The sequence below is a fragment of the Opisthocomus hoazin genome, unplaced genomic scaffold (genome assembly GCF_030867145.1).
Source record: "Opisthocomus hoazin isolate bOpiHoa1 unplaced genomic scaffold, bOpiHoa1.hap1 HAP1_SCAFFOLD_219, whole genome shotgun sequence".
In the NCBI taxonomy this organism is placed as follows: domain Eukaryota; kingdom Metazoa; phylum Chordata; class Aves; order Opisthocomiformes; family Opisthocomidae; genus Opisthocomus; species Opisthocomus hoazin.
This window is the reverse complement of record NW_027448904.1, coordinates 1-15,000: the sequence shown is the minus strand read 5'-3', so window position 1 is coordinate 15,000 and position 15,000 is coordinate 1. Positions and strand designations below refer to the sequence as shown.

General features: G+C 46.3%; 1 long non-coding RNA gene across 2 annotated transcripts in view; it reads left to right on the top strand.

Annotated features, from left to right (window-relative positions):
* The window catches only part of LOC142359736 (uncharacterized), a 44,217-nt gene extending 29,235 nt beyond the window's left edge, over positions 1-14,982 (top strand). The window contains exons 5-6 of one of the 2 annotated variants that reach the window (XR_012762588.1): positions 9,410-9,540; positions 11,207-14,982. This is a non-coding gene — a long non-coding RNA (uncharacterized LOC142359736). Of the gene's footprint in view, positions 1-9,409 lie in introns of both variants that reach the window. The other variant, XR_012762587.1, reaches the window with a different exon arrangement.
* Positions 14,983-15,000: the final 18 nt, after the last annotated feature.

Below are 15,000 nucleotides of genomic sequence, written 5' to 3'. Positions count from 1 at the left end.
TGGCCATTAGGCAGCAGAAAACATGACAGCTTCCATCAACAAGTGCTTGAGAAGCGTTCATGTATCACTGTGGTTAGAGCATCAGTGGGTCCCGTTTTGGCTGTCTGCTGTACTGCACAATTATTGATGCACCTCACATGAAATGCCTGGTTTCATTTTAGACTTTGGCTCTTTAATTGCAGCCTACGCTGTAATGGTGAAGTTGTGCATTATCCAGCAGGAGGGTGGGAAAACTGGACATGTGGGGTTCTGCTTAAGAGTATTTTCAGGCAAAATGAGTGCTTACTAGTGAATATTACATCCTGGTCTTCAGTAAATCTGACCTGCAACAAGGAGGATTATGGCTGTTGGAAGGAAAAAACCCTACATGTAGAGAAAAGTGAAAGGGTTAATGTGCAGCGAATGATAAAGAAGGATTAAACACAGAAGAAAGAACACAAATGAGTACAGGGAGGTGAAAAACTTTGATTTATCCGTGTCTCACTGTGACAGCTGCTAAACAGACACTTGAAACAAAGGAAGAAGAGGAAAAGCTCAGAGAAGTTTGTGTCAAATTTATTAATAAACTTGCATTATATTCCCTGGCAGAAAAGGTCTGTGGCTATGACTGACTGTAGGGGAGAAGGAGTCAGACTGAAAACACATTTGTTTCTATTGGAGCTGTCTGCACATCTGCATTCTTGGTACAGCTATGGGCTGTAGATCTCTGCCCACAAGAGAGTGCTGTTGAGCCATCTGCTTCCATGCCAGAGACGAAGGTTCAATTTACCTTTTTTTTGAATGTAAAGCATATTTTAACCTCTGTGCTAGTTCTGATGCACAATTAAAGTTTGACTTTTTCACCAAATATTTTTTCCTCTGAAATGAGAAAATGTAAGCAAATTAAATTCAAGCGGGGTTTTTACAGTAGATAAAGAAACTGCACATACACTGGCTATAGTATCCATGATATTGTACCTAGCTTATGTGTCCCTGCTTTTTCTCTTTTTACTGGAGGGGAAGAAACAAGAATCACAAAACGACAGACAAACATGAAACAGTTTCGGTCTGATTGTAGCCAGGGCTGATCGTGCAGTGCTGCTCTGTATGCGCCGTGGCTTCCCAGGTTGTTGCAGAGGTGCTGTTGACAGAGCTCTAAACCTATCTCTGGTTGCCTGTTAGTTATTAACTAACAACTGATCAGGAAATTAAGGGAAGTCTCTGTGTAACTTTCTTACAAAGAGGTGCACGTGAAGCCTTTCGTGAGCCTGAGAAATGGCCTTCATTTAGGATACCTATATAAATAGTTTAGATTATCAAAAGACCACAGCCTGTAGCTGCTCTCATTGGAAATGTTGGCAAGTACTGCTTGTCCTTTCCTATTGGAAATAATTGCTTGGGTTGGTGTGGACCACAGAGGCATTTCATGGAGAGTTTAGCTTTATGGAGAGTTAGCCAGGCAGAAAAACCGACTGGAGACAGTGCTGGGGAAAGGAGGCATCTGGTGCCTCTGAGCTCTGTTCAACCTCAGTTCAGTTGTGCTGCAACCAAAGGAATACCATGAGAGGTTTCCTGTGCCTTATTCTTGAGGAGACAGGAGAATATCTAAATATTTCAGTGTATGGCCAGTGGTGGCTGTTTAGGTATCTTACGATAGATATTCTGATAGGGAAGTTAGCCCAAGTATTTTTAAATGTGTTGCTTTCTAAACTAATTTACTTATTGAAAAAATATTGCTGATAAGTTATCGTGTTTATATAATATGTATGTGTGTATGCGCATATATATTACATGCTCTGGACTGAGTAATACTAGTGCATTACTTCTTCCTTCTATTTTGCCTCAAAAGAAAGAAAACTTGACTGCCTTCTGAAGGCTCCTTGTACTGAATTTGGACTGAAATTTTTATACTCTGAAAAATTAAATTTCAGCACAGCTCTTTTGACTTTAAAGCTGCCCTTCTCAGTTAGAGATCAGCAATGTCCAGAATCCTTTAAAGATTAACAAGCATCTCTTAAGATGGAGCATAATAATAAATACATATGAGCTAATGATGAATATTTTGAAACTGAGCTATCTCCTAAGAGGTTTTTCAGTGAAAAATCACAACAAAGTGTAGCATATCGTTAAAAACATTTAAAAAATCACAGAAAGACTAAGTTAAAAGTCCTTCTATGTGTTCTTTTTAGCCTGTTGCTTGGTCAGCTCTGCGTCTAAAAACAAGTTCAAGAGCCATACAGACTACATGGTTTCACAGTTTATCTTATACACTAGTCCACAGTCCCCATCATCAATGTTTTATCTCACATAGAAGGAATTCTGTCTACTTGCACTTCATAATTCCTTTATTTTATTGCATGGCGTTTCCCAGTCCTTCAGCAATCTTGATTTGTCAAAACCATATATTGGTTTTTCAAAATATTGCAGCTCTTTATTTTTTGACCTATCTTTATTAAATGCTGTACTGAACATATTAGTGTATGATTTTCATGAAGCCTGAGAAAAGAATGAGTGCCAGCCAGGACTCTTTGTCGCCTGAATGTATGGACATGAGTCGCACTTACAGTGTGTGGGAGCTGACTCCAAAATGGGCCACGGCTCTGATGAGGCTGCTCATGTGCTGCTGCTAAATCAGGCTTTTGTCTTTCGATGTGTGATGCAGTTCATGTATTAAAGACTCTCATCCTGTCTCCTGTGAGCTGCTGTGCTGGACAGTGTCATGTTTGACCACATTGCCTACATAAGCTGAAATTAAATGTTTAAAAAGAGAGAGAGAAATAAACATCATTCCCAGCTGGGGAACATTTGACTCCCGTTGGGGAGGAGCTATTTTAAAGCTCAGACTGAGGGATGGCTATTTTTGCCTTTCAGCCAGGCAGACTCAGCTAATAGTCTATATTGTTCAAAATGTTTTGTTGACCAAATTCTTAAAAATAATAAGGAAAAAAGAACAGGAAAAGTCTTTAAACAAGCAAGAGGTAGACATGGCTCTAAGCTGCAAAGATCTTATCTGTACCTGAACCCTTCTGTAGTTTGAGGCTGCAGAGATGTGCTTTGTCTCGCCTTATTGTTCAAGTGGGCATTTGCTTTAATAATGAGACACAGAGACAGAGGTCAGTGTGGGTATTTTAAGGGCAATTCTCCTGAAAGTACTCATGTTGCACAAGTCATGCGATCTCGAAGTGCAGCTCAGGAGATGGCAGTTATTTCACTTCGTCATTTTGGGGACACAGTGCAGCTATAGGCTTTCGGAAAAGCCTAACGCAAAGCAGGCAGTTATGCAGCAGAGACTGCTGTCCAAATCGTGTCAGATGTTGTTGTGCCTCGTCTACCTTGTTCCTGATGTTTCCCTGAGTACTTGCCTTAAGACTGTTTGTGTAGATGGATTTAAGTCTTGGGGTGGGGAGTCAAACGTGTTTCATATTACAGATGGATGCCATTTCGTTCAGTATTGGACCCAACTGCCATGTGAAGCTGCTCTGCAGCTTTTTGGGAAAACCATGAAACAAATGTAAGTGGAGAAACAAGCCATATCTGCTTGTGATGGGGAAGTTGATGTAGAATGCATGTCAAGACTCACAAAAGAGTTTGTCAAGACTGTTTATTTAATAAGTACTGGGATCTTTGGTGAAGACAAGCAGCAAAGCCTTTCTCTGTAAGGAGACATAAAAATTGTACCCCATTGCACTTAATCTGTTCCTCGTTGATTCAGGAACAGCATGGCTTTAGCCTGGAGTATCGACATCTCCTGTCATGGTCCTGGTTCTGCTGCTAATACTCCATATAGCCTGTAAGTGGCTTATTTCAGCTCTAATGCTGGCTCCCTCTTGCTCAGGTATCACAAAAAACAAGTATGGTTTTGCATAGCCACACAAACCCTGCCGTGCTCCTGGGCCCCCCTTAGCCTGCCTCCAAGGCAGCATTTCACGGAGATTCCCTTGCTGCTGGGAGCTCTGGGTTGGGAGCTCTTGGGTTTTTTTCACTTGGCTGAGGGCAGCTAGACATTGCGCTGGAGCGGGCAGCTGCTCTCAGGGATTTGCAGGGCACAGGAGTGTTTTAATATCCCCCATGGCATTGTGCCCTCAGATTCCGCCCTGGATGACTGTTCCCTCTTCCCTCAGGTTTTTCCTTTGCTGCATGCACCCTCAGCTTTGTGCAATTGCCTCTTCCTCAAATACAAATAAATACCGAGGAGTGTGTGTTTTTCATGAAAGCGTGAAGGTCAGGCTCCTATCAAATCTGCCATCTGTGTGTGAGATGTCTTGCTGGTTACAGCCTCTCGAAAGACAAAGAAGTGTCTGTGGGTGGGTGTAATGTCTGTTGTTCAGCAAGCGATGGGTTCAAAAATACCACTTGTGAATTACCTGATGGGAGCAGTTTTAGAAGGCAGTCCGTGCCCGGCATATTTTATTTCTCTGGTGGGAAAGGCATTTGAACAGATGTTTATTTCAAAATGAAATTAACTAAACATGAAGGAATGGGCTGCTGAGAGGAGATAAATACCTTGCAGACTCGGGCAGCATCAGTGTTAGAGTGGTTGATGTTTTTCATTGCAGTCTCAATGCCTCTTTGGGGTAGTTCGGGTCACTGGATTTGTGCTGAGGAGAGGGGATCAAAGGGGCAATAAGATGGGGTGAGCTGGGAGGGGAATGGGCAGGCAGATTGCTTTTCACAGGGTGACAGGGACCTTCTGGCGAGGAGAGAAACAATCTTGCATCAAGATGTCCATCATCTCTAGCTCCCCCAGCACCAGAAACGCAGAAGGCATCTACATGGGCTGTTTCCCCTTTAGGCAAAGGTTTGTGGTTAGTGAAGGCTCGATGTAGTTGAGCTGGTTTAGGAGGTGCGTCTGACTGGTCCTGCCTTGGATTTTTACACAAATCCATCTCACCTCTTTTATATGGGTTCTAAGTTATTTCTTGAGTGAAGGCTCTGTGGATGACTCCAGATGGTTGTGTTTACTCTAGACATTCAAAATGTGTCCCACATAGTACAACTTTGATTTTTATTTATTTAATTTTCTTGTTATTTACTTTTATTTAAAGAGCTTTGTTCGATCATTTCCTTGTCGTTGGAGAAACTCCTTGGTAAATTATACAGTACTGTTAGAAGTGTTTCCATTGCCTTTTCCCTAAATGAAGTAAAGATAAGGGAGAAGAGCATTCTTTTGACGGGCCTCTATTTATATGTCTGTTTCAGTACATTTTATTAAAAGGGTTTTAGACATCTGTGTTTTAATGAAAGACTGGTATTCATTTCCAAGTACCCTTCTCTAGTGCTGCAGCAATGACTTCCTGTCTTGAACGAGTTATACTAATTTCAGTGCTGAAAAGCCAAAAATAGCTGTGGGGAGAGGAATCAAATTATAGTTTTGCCATGGGATGAGGTGGTGGGAAGGATTCTGCACCTTCTCCCTGCGTGGGCACCGGGTGCCTGTCTCCCAGTGCTCAGAGGGAAGCAGGACCCAAACTGGGAGCAAATAGAGCACTGTGCAGAGGCACCACTTTGCAGGGAGCTGTGACTGTTGCCTGCCTTCCCCCAGAAATTCAGCTCCTGAGGTCCACAGACAGAAAAAAACCAGCTTGTCAGCAGCACCACACATTGTAGAGCAAGAACTCCACGGCCGTTGCACAAAAGGAGAGAAAGAATGCATAATAATTTGTTTATATATTTTTATATATATATTTATAGAATGTTCCTACATGTAAAATTCTCAGTAATACTATACATTTGCTAGTTTCTTTGTTACCCCTAAAGCCAGAAGCACCAGGCCCAAGCATTGGTGAGCTGTGTGTAGTTGAGGGGTCTGCAGTGCCCAGCATGTGCCCATGTCTTGCCCCCAATACCTGTGCCCCTCCGTGCTGCATCCCGCATCTCCATCACGGCAGCATTTCCCTACGCTGCGCTGGAGTCATGGCTGTAAGCACCTGGTCAGCTACAGAAACGGCCATTGCAGCCAAACCTGGTAAAACGCATGCTGCAGGCAGGTCAGGGAAAGCTCAGACAGAGCGAGTCTGGCTGGCATCAGTCCCCAGTCTGCACCAGCTCCGCAGAGAGCTTACGACTGCCACGAGCAACAGCGATGCCGTGCTGTGGGGCTGCCCTGGTGCAGCACACAGCCGGCATGGGCTGGTTTTTGCTGATGGATCTATGCTGGGAAAGGGCTTTTCTTGAAAAGGTCACAAAAGTAGGTGTTTTTTGATGAGGCCTGTTTGAGCATGTTTGCGTTCATGCTCAGCCAGCTTTCATTAGCTTTATTTTGGGTTTTGGTTTCATTAAAAGGAAAAAAAATGGGAGAAGGATCAAAATGAAACCTCCCTTTATTCCATTTATTTTTCAGTTGTGTGACTAGGAGTTGGAGGGAACGGAAAGATTTGAACTTACCTGCTGGAGCACATTAGTCATATGAAGAGATGATGGCTGTGGGCATGGGCAAAATTTGTGGGCTGGGTAGTGAAGTGCTTAAGCCCACAATGCTGAGAGAAGTACGGGTGAGATGGATCAGGTTTTGTGATTCTGGACCAACTTCTTCATTGGGGAGTGCCTAGCTGCTGCTGAAGGCAGAGGATGCCCTGGTGTGTAAGCTGGGGTGATGCTTCCAGGGATCCTCCTGCTCCTGCTCCGTGCAGCTGGGCGGATGGAGGAAGTCCTTTCATGGCTCTGCATTCCCAGTTGAGCTGCTTCTGGAGGGGTGCCTGGCGGAAGACAGAGGTGGCGATGCCGCTTCCTTATAGAAAGCCACCCACTATACTGTGTAATTACCTCTGGGCAGAGCAGGGCTGCTCCGGCAGCACAGGCACCTTGCAGTTGGCATACGTGACTTGAGAAGGCAGGGCAGTGCCGGAGCTTGCAGACATTTCAAGAGGCGCAAATACTAGAAACCCTCAGGAAAGATTTGTCAATGAGAAGCCCTGAAGTTACTAAAAAAAAAAAATTGCAGGGGAGTGTTGTGTACCTGCTCCAGCTGTGGGACTGCACAGGTTGGGAACAGGCAGCAGTTCTTGACCCTGCTTCCCCAGCCAGCACCTTGCCTGCATTTGCGTCAGTCTTCCCTGCTTGGTTATTAAACATATCTTCACATCTTTTTGTTTGTGACTGGTTATGCAAAAGTGTGAATTCTGTGCATGAAGGTAATTGCTTACCCAGAATTCATTTCCTACAAGCATTTTTTTAATATTTCTGCTTGCATTGTCTCCTGTGCAATATTCTTCTGTGGGTTCAGCATGCAGAAAAAAAGCGTTGTGTGACAAGAGGGGTTACGTATGTAACTCTTTGAGATGTACCATTGTATTCAGCTGGAAGTTTAACAGAGTGTGAGTAGACTTGTCCAGCAGAATTAGTCTGTTGTGTAAGATTTCAGTCTGTCATTTACAGTACGCTCATTTAATTTGATTGATAAAGAGTTACAAAGAACAACTGGAGGGGGTAAGCTTTGTGCATGAATAGATCAAACAGCGAAGAGTGTTAAAGTCACCATGTTGCTGAGAGAGAACAGTTGATCCAGCCATATAACTGGTATCAGAATCAGGTAAACTGGTGAATAAATAGGAGATCTTATAAATCTAGGTGTTAAAAGCAGTAAGATTCAATTCCTATTGCAGTCCCTGTGAATGCGGAGCAGAAACGCAGATTCTTGTCTCAGGATTGGGGGTGGCTGCTGTCAAGTGCTGGGGTGATGTTCCTGAGTTGCCTTTTAGTATGCTGCCGGTGCACTGTGCCTCCCTGGGAAATGCACACCAGCGCTTTGGCTGTGAGTCGAGTGCTTCTACAGGTTTGTCACGTACAGCCCCACATGTTGTTTTCAGGAGAAGTATTTCCATTTAATCATTCCATGTTTTTCTTTGTTCCTCTGACATTCAAAACAGTTTCACCACACCCCCCAGTATTTATACATTCTTTTAGGAACTAAGGAAAACCAAGAAACATCTAATTTGATTTAATACTTATTTCTTACTGAAAGTGGTTTAATGTAAGCATATAGATTCCTATATAATGTAGAATAACTTCTATGGTATTTTTATTATACAGACCCTTATACAATATAGAATGTCATGAAAGATGTGGCTATAGGACTCATGTAATAATAGAGTTAGATTATCATCAAAGTGAATAGGATTTGCCGAAAGACCTGTGAAATGCCTTTAGGGTTTGCTAAGCATTTGGCATTGGGAATGAGGCAGTTCCTGATGAATCGGAGAAACACTGTGCCTTTCTGGCTGGTGAGGGCAGAAGGGCAGCGATGGGGCTCCTCTGCTACTGCAAAGCTGTAGGCGTCATGTCTGCCTACAGAGTTGATGGGTAAGCAAGGACACATCTGGATTCCTCCTTCCTCCTCCATCCTTCATACTCCAAGGAAGCAGGCAACTTCGGACTTTCTATTCTGCTGCCTCTTCTGCCCTGAGCATCATTTCCCAGAAGGTCTGACTCCCTTCTCTGTCATGGGATGAGCAATTTGGCTGTGCACGGCATGGGTGCTGTGCTGAACAAGATCAGATCAAAGGGAAACTCACCCGGTGGGTGATGTGGTCCCACATTTGGGCTTGGGTTGGGTTTTGAACAATGAATGTTTAATTACTTTGTATGCATGGGAGAAAATTTGCATATAAAGGAATTATAGAATGATTAAGGTTGGAAAAGACCTCTAAGATCATGAAGTCCATGGCATCACCACCATGCCCGCTAAACCATGTCCTGATGTCCCACATCTACACGGTTTTTGAACACCTTCAGGAATGGTGACTTCACCATTTCCCTGGGCAGCCTGTTCCAATGCTTCACAACTCTTTCAGTAAAGAAATTTTTCCTAATATCCAATCTAAACCTCACCGATGCAACTTGAGGCCATTGCCTCTTGTCTTATCGGTAGACTGACACCCACCTTACTACAACCTCCTTTCAGGTAGTTGTAGGGAGCGATAAGGTCTCCCCTCAAATAGGTGTTCTTGACTGTTGGAAAGCGCTTCTGTTGTCCCAGAGATTTAATATCTTCTGTCTTGCTTTTATTTTCTATGGTTGTATTGGTTGAGACTTCTCTGTTTTGGGGGGTTTTCTGGGTTGTTTGAGTTTTGGTAGTGTTTTATTTTGGGTTTTTTTTGTTGTGTTTTTTCTTTTTTAAAGTTATTATAATTTTGAAGATTAAAAGAAAGATGACTAAGGCCAAGGAAAAGCATGTTTTTAGCACTAGGGGAGAGCATCTCAGCTCAAGCATTTTGGGGATTTAGCTCATTGCAAGCTGGAAAAACTTGGATTTATCATCCCAAGCCAGACCAAGGGTCTGGTAACCCTCTTTACAGTGGGACCTGGGGCAGGACACACCTGCAAGGAGTGTGCAGACCTTGTCATGACAGATGATGCTTTGATGATGGGGCAGGCTTTCCACTCACAGGGTTAGTCAGTGATGGGGACCATCTTTCTCTGTTGTTCTCTGAAGGAGGTGTGTGCTCTGTGCACCCAGAAAGCTGACCGAAGGCTGGGCTGCCCCAGCTCACAGCTGCTCAACATCTTCACGGGATGAAGTTTGTAGTGGAGAAAACGCTGCAAGCGGTCTTCTGTCCTTTGGAGGTATGAGCCAAATTGCTGCTGGTCTCCTCCTCAGGATTCCATTGGCAGTGTCTATACAGCTTTTCCAGGCTCCCAGGGGACTGTGGTATTTCTTCCTGTCCAGCTACATTGAGCAGCAATAAATTTCGACTAAGTGAGCCGTAATGACAGTGCAGGAACCAGATGAGTGCTGACCACCCTTCAGGAGCAGGATCTGGTTCTCAGTACAGATGTCTTCATCGCTTGAGCTGCTAACCTTGCCCTGACTTCTCTGCGTACTCTGGGCAGCCTGTGCCTCCGCATCACCTGTTTGCACTCATGCAGTCCCTATTACACACAAACGTTTCAATCAGTCACTTCCTTCTGATGGTATTTTTTTTCCCTCCAACAAGAAGTGAGAGTACTGTGAAACGTGTATAGACATCTGATAGGCACGCACAACACAGCTGGCCGTATTTCAAACCTGCAACTTGGAGCAGGTCACCCCAAGCTGCCAGTTGATGCGAGGGCAAAGCCAGCCCCAGCTCTTTGCTGTATTTTATTTCCTGAGAGCACTGACATTGCACTGCTTTGCTGGTGTCTGACACAGATCTCTGCAATTCCAGTTGGAGTGGGGGTGAGTGCAGGGAGATGGCTGGAGAGGGGCTTTCCTGTCAAGGCTCTGTTATCATTCCATTTCCAGCTTGAGGTTGGCAAATACTTACTGCTCCCACCTCCCAAGGGACTGACTTCTGAGCAGAGAATGATTGCAGAAGATGATGTACTCTGAATGAAGTTTTAGGAGCTGTAATTACCCATTGCTGTCGCTATGATTACTGCTGTAAGTGCTGAGCTATTGACAGTCCAGCCGCACGGGGCTGCCTGGTGCCGGTGCCAGCAGTGTCAATACGGGTCCCTGCTGCGGGGCAGAGCCAGGCATCTGTCCCTGCCCTTATTTTGACCGAGGGCAGAAAGCTGTGGTGGTGCCTGTGTGCAGGAAGACATGTTAGAGCTGACAGTAACCAGAGAGAAAGTAGGCACCTGGTCCACAGCTGATGAAATCGTGGCCTCAAATTAACGAATTCAGCCAAGCTGGCTGATGAATGTGGATTTATAGTCCCTGAGAATCTGGTCACATATATCTGGTAGAAATGGCACAAGGCACCTGCCGAGTCATGATTTCCAGTTGCAGTGGGCACAATGCGAATACCAACTATTGCTCCATGCGTTTTGCTTAGGCAACAGGTAGAAGCGCAAGCTGCAAAGTAGCACAGAACAGATACAACATCTGTGAGCCTTCATCCAAATGGACCATCAGGGCAATGTGCTGGCTTTGTGGCTCCCTTGCCCAGAAGAGGCTGGAGCCGTGTGCGTGGAGATGGTGGAGAGGAGGGATGGGGGCTGTGGAGGGACCAGCCTTGTCCTGTCCCCAGAAACGTAGGTCCAAGGGGCTGAGCAGCCTCCACTTGTACCTCCCAGCTGCTGCAGGCATTTGGGAAGGGGCTTTTGCATGTTATGGTTGAGTGTGCTCAAAAAAAAGCAGTGGCAATAGACCATACCCAATTGTTCACAAGTAGTACTTTTGGCTCCCATAAAAGAAATGGAGCTGGCACCTGTAGGCAAGCACTTCTTGCATCTGGAAAAAGTAATCACGTCATTACTGTTATAGTTGTTTCTAACTTCAAAAGTTAATTGCTTATCTCTGCAGGGAGCCCAGTCTGCCAGGCGGGGTCCTTACTGTCCAGCCCATCTGCCTACAGCCTCCAGGAGAGACGGGGTTACCACACAGGTCTAGTTCTGACAAGCATCTCTGCGTGGCATTTTCTTCTGAGGGGAAAAACATTTCACGAAGAGCCTGGAGCCCAATGCTCAGAGGAGGGTAGTATAAAAATGCTAGAAATCGAAGTGAAGGGAGTGTGGCATGCGAGGTGGGGAGAGAGGGCTTTCAGGAACTTGCGTTGCATGTGTGTTGGGAAAGAGCATGGTACATCTTGTTGGTAGGACAAGATTAGCATGCTGGTTGAATTCCTTTGGCAGTGTTATGGAGACTTCAAACAGTCTGCAATGTATTTCATCCTGAAATAGGGCAAATGATTGGTGCCTTAAAAGTGCTTGTTTTCTCTGGCTGTAAAGGAAATTCCATGGTAGACACCTAAGGGTGGGTTAACGATCCTACCCTGGGCTGTTGGGGGGCACGGGGAGAGGGCTGTTGGTCTTGTGCAGGGGTCTGTAGTGTTGGGGGTGGGCTTGTGTGTCCATTATTCAGGGTTCTGGGACTCAGGCTCCTATGATGTGTTTTTTTCCAGTGAGGAAAAGTAGCAAATTTTAAAGGCTTAGCATAAACCAAACTTGTGCACGCCTCCGCACTGTGAAAAACGTGACGGTAACTTCCATCTGCCGTATATCACAGCATTTGTAACTTTGAGGCTTGCTGCCAGGAGGAGTTGAAGTATCAATGCTGTTCTTCAAACAGCTAAAATGTTATCATTAACCTACTGCATTATGTGTCACATTAATGCTATGAATTAATGTTACCTGTATTTGGTAATATTTACTCAGATTTCAGGGAACAGGTACAACACCTTTGCTTGCACCCCGTGTGTGTGCAGAGGAGCCAAAGCCAGGCTGCTTCACGCCCTTGCACCCGCAGCTGCCTGCTGTGGTCTGTCCACCTGCAAAGCAGGGAGTGACTTGGGAACCTGGCTGGTTTGCAGAGCTGAGCATCTGTTTGTTAGAGGAGCAGTGTGGGAATGAATCCGTTGGAACTGGGCGCTGGGTAATTCCTGGTGCTAAAGTGCCATGTATGAGGGAAATTAATGTTCAGGAGGCAAGGTTTTTCCTGCCTGCTCCCGACTGAAAATGCAGCACTGCACTGTAGCACTTGCCACCAGTAAACACTCGGGAAATGGATTTGGATTTGGATCTGGACCTGAGCATAAGACAGGAGCTGGTGTTGTTTGGGAAAGGGCCGAGGACATGTGCCTGGAGTCCTGCTCTCATCCTGGTCTCTCCTGCTCCAGTTTGTTCATTGATCCTTTTCCTTTTGATGCTGATGTCAAAACTCATAGATATAATCAGGAGAAAAGTGATCCAGCAACACAAATACTACAAAAATACCTTGGACTAAAAAAAAGAGAGGGAACAGTTATTTTTTTGGAATAATATTGATTTCTTGAGTTTCCCAGGATGCCTCAGATGGCAGAGGAGAGCAGCTGTTATGTGCCTCCACTGTCAGCTTGCTCTCTGCAGTGCCAGCTTCTGTCTTTGTTTTGGCATCTCTAATCCCTCCTGCTGTCTGTGCTCATATCTTTTCCCTGTCCTCGTGAACACTGCACAGTCCAACTTGAGAAAGAAAAAAGTGATAGTCCTGCATCTTTTTACCAGCCCTGCCAGTCCTCTCATCTCTGACTCAGCCACCTCCTCCTTGGTAGCCTGAGGGCGACAGCTTTAGCCTGGCCAGGTTTCCCCCACCTTCCTTGGCCTGCTGCTTCCCATACCCCCATCTCCAGGGACCAAGCATCTCGGGACAGTAGGACTTGGGGAAATGCACAGTAGCATTTAAAACACCGATCAGATAGCCACTTCCCCCACCCTCAGTCCATTTCTCACCTCTGCTGTAACAACAAGTATTATTGGTGTGACTGTTTTTTTAACAGCTTATTGTAAGGTTACAATGTGTGGGCTGGGGTTTCCTTTCCTAGCAAAGCAAAGGGAGAGATGTTGGACAGTCTGGCTGATGCTGTGGGATGCTCACTGGAAGGGATCTGGGGGACTTTTGACCCAGGGCTATTGGAGGTCACAGGGACTTGGGGTCAGATCAGGGTGCTGGCAGCAAGCGCTGTTGGGTGTGCTGGTGCCATGGGCATTTTGGGGACACTGGAGGCGAGCAAGTGACCTTGAGATGGGTGGCTGGTGGGGCAGCGAGTGACCTGTGTTATGAAAAAGCCGGGTACGCGCAGCTTGGTGTTTGTCTCCTTCTTGGACAGCGGCACTTGGACGCAAGGCAGCACCAGGTCTTTGGGGGCTGAGTTAAATGCAGGTTTGATGTAAAAACAAAACAAACCAAAACAAACCCGACAAAAACACGGTAATTGTTGTAGGTGTCTAAAAAAGGTTGGCAAATACCTGGCCAGGAATAGGGGTATAATTTTGTCAGAGGTCAAGAGCAAAATACATCCCACGGTATCTGTGGCAGGGGTCGGGTAGGGAAGAAGAGGGAAAACATGTGCTGAAGGTGTGAGCGTGCGTGAGAGTGAGCGGCTTTACGATGCCGTTCTCGAGGCTGAGGGGCTGTGGGGAGAGCAGCGGGACCGGGGCAGCGCCAAGGCCTCTCTGCTTGGCGGGCAGGAGGACGGAAAAAAAAGAAGCTCGTCGCACTTGGCACACGGTACAGTCCTCACGGGGCAGACATGTGTGGTCCCCTGACTGGTAATGATGGGAGGAAGAGGCAGGAGATTGGGGAGGATGAAATTAAACAGGCATCCACAACAGCAGACTGACATGTCTGGTTTCACAAGATGCTGTCAAGCGGCGGTGGTGTCACAGCATGGGAGATGCTTTCTGGATGCTGTTGTCTGCAGATGATACATCCTGGGCAAATTCAGATGATCTGCAGTTTACAGAGCCCTGGCTCAGTACTGACCCTGCTCAAGTTCCCTTAAGTCGCTTATTTTGCAGCACCAGCATTTCCTGTGAATCCCTGTGAGCCTGCAGCCCTCGCCATATCCTCTGGGCTGTGCCTCCACCTCTGGGGCTTTGGATCCCTGCACCAAGGGGCCATTGCGGGTGGCTGTGGTTTGCCAGGGCGTTACAGCAGGGCAGGCCGGAAGCTGTTTGCCGCTGAAGGAGAACTGTGTTTCACAGGCTTCCCCTGGCACGGCAGCACCCCGGAACAGGGCTCTGCACTCTGAAGGCCTCTTTTTTCTACCCAGGGCAGCAGAAACACCTCCTTCCACCTGGGGAGGACATGCAAACACTCCTCACAGAGCATTAATGCTGTCATTTCCTTCCCCTGCAATAAAACACCCGTAGGCACCTTCTCGCTGGCCCCCTCACCCCATGGCCATGCCCGTTGTCCGTGGCTTGGCTGTGGGGAGAACCCAGCTTGCAGAGCAGAGACACACTGCCTGCTTCAAAGCGACCTATTTGCACTTGTGGCAGTGTTGCTCTTGTGTTTTATTAACAGAGAGGGGGTGTTGCAGGCATGGAGGATTTAGCAATGGCCAAATACAGTCAAGGAAGTTGCCTGCCTTCCACCCAGGCTGGGGCAGAGGGAAAAGCCGGGCGTATGGCTCGGGTGTGCTGGTCCTGTCCTAAACCGCGCAGGCAGAGAGGTGCAGTTGCACCGTGTCAGGGTGTGTGCATGTGTGCACACATGGAGGTTTGCAAACTCTCTGTCTCATATTACCCATGAGCAAGTAGGGGCTGTCTGCGCTGCTGGCTTACTGTGTTGTCTGGAGTGGATAACCCCTGCTGCAGCAAGAAACCCTGGGGTATATGCGG